The 1,123-nt window shown below is 43.5% G+C and overlaps 1 non-coding gene across 1 annotated transcript; it reads left to right on the top strand.

Annotated features, from left to right (window-relative positions):
* The first annotated feature begins 227 nt into the window (after nt 1-227).
* Nucleotides 228-372, top strand: LOC121496413. The gene has a single exon (XR_005989221.1). It is a non-coding gene; the product is annotated as a U4 spliceosomal RNA (small nuclear RNA).
* Nucleotides 373-1,123: the final 751 nt, after the last annotated feature.

Below are 1,123 nucleotides of genomic sequence, written 5' to 3'. Positions count from 1 at the left end.
GAGTTCAAGGGCACAGATTCTTGTACCCTTTTGCTCTGAGTTCCTGCTCAGAACTCATGCCTCCAGCCCCTTCTTCTCAAGCAGGAACAAAGCCACCTCGCTCGTGGCCCAGGTGCCACCAATCAAGGCCCTGGGTATAACAGACCTGTCTCAAATCTGGAGTCAACAGAAGGTAATTACAGCACAGGATGGAGGTGGGGGAGAAACATCGACTGAACGATGGGCAGAGCTTTGCGCCGTGGCAGTATCGTAGCCAATGGGATTTATCTGAGGTGCGATTATTGCTAATTGAAAACTGAACGCTGGGCAGGGACAGTTACTGAAAATCCATCAACAAGACCCTGACCAAGACTCTTTTACTGATTATCATCTGTTTGGGTCCTTGGGTTACTAGTCATTTTTCTCTCATCTCCAAAAGCCTTTCCCTCTCTTTTTCTCCACATGAATTCCACTATTAACCTATCATTCAAAAAGCAACTATAGACATTTCGTGTTATCAAATAGCAATTATTTCTTCCTAGTCGCACATTTACTAGAAACTCTTCAAGAAGAGAAGGCTACTTTTGGGACCCCTGGGTGGCTCAGCGGTTAAGCATCTGTCTTTGGCTCAGGGTGTGATCCTGGAGTCCCAGGATTGAGTCCCACATCGGACTCCCTGCATGGAGCCTGTTTCTCTCTCTCCCATGTCTCTGCCTCTGTGTGTGTGTGTGTGTGTCTCTCATGAATAAATAAATAAAATCTTAAAAAAGAAAAGAAGAGGAAGCTGCTTTTAAAAGTCAACATCTACAAGTTCTGTTACAAAAATTCAATAGCTCCCCTATACCTCAGTCTTCCTGCTCCTCCAGCATCTCTCACCTCTCAAGAGTGAGATTTCTAACATAGAGAAATAACCCCAAAAGGCCATTTTTTGTGAGACCTTTCTAGATACCAGGCACTTAACAAGCCTTGTTTCCTTTCATCTTTATAATGGCTCTCTATGATTAGCATCATTCTTTCCATTTTACAGATGGTGATTATAACAGAGTTAAGATCTACTGAGTGCCTACTATGCATGAAGGTCTATGCTAAATACATTGCATGGGTCACCTTGCTGAATCCTTCACAACTCTGCAAAATTGAGATC

This window comes from Vulpes lagopus, chromosome 7 (assembly GCF_018345385.1).
Source record: "Vulpes lagopus strain Blue_001 chromosome 7, ASM1834538v1, whole genome shotgun sequence".
In the NCBI taxonomy this organism is placed as follows: Eukaryota; Metazoa; Chordata; class Mammalia; order Carnivora; family Canidae; genus Vulpes; species Vulpes lagopus.
Note: the sequence above shows the minus strand (reverse complement) of the source record. Positions and strands in the feature narration are given on the sequence as shown.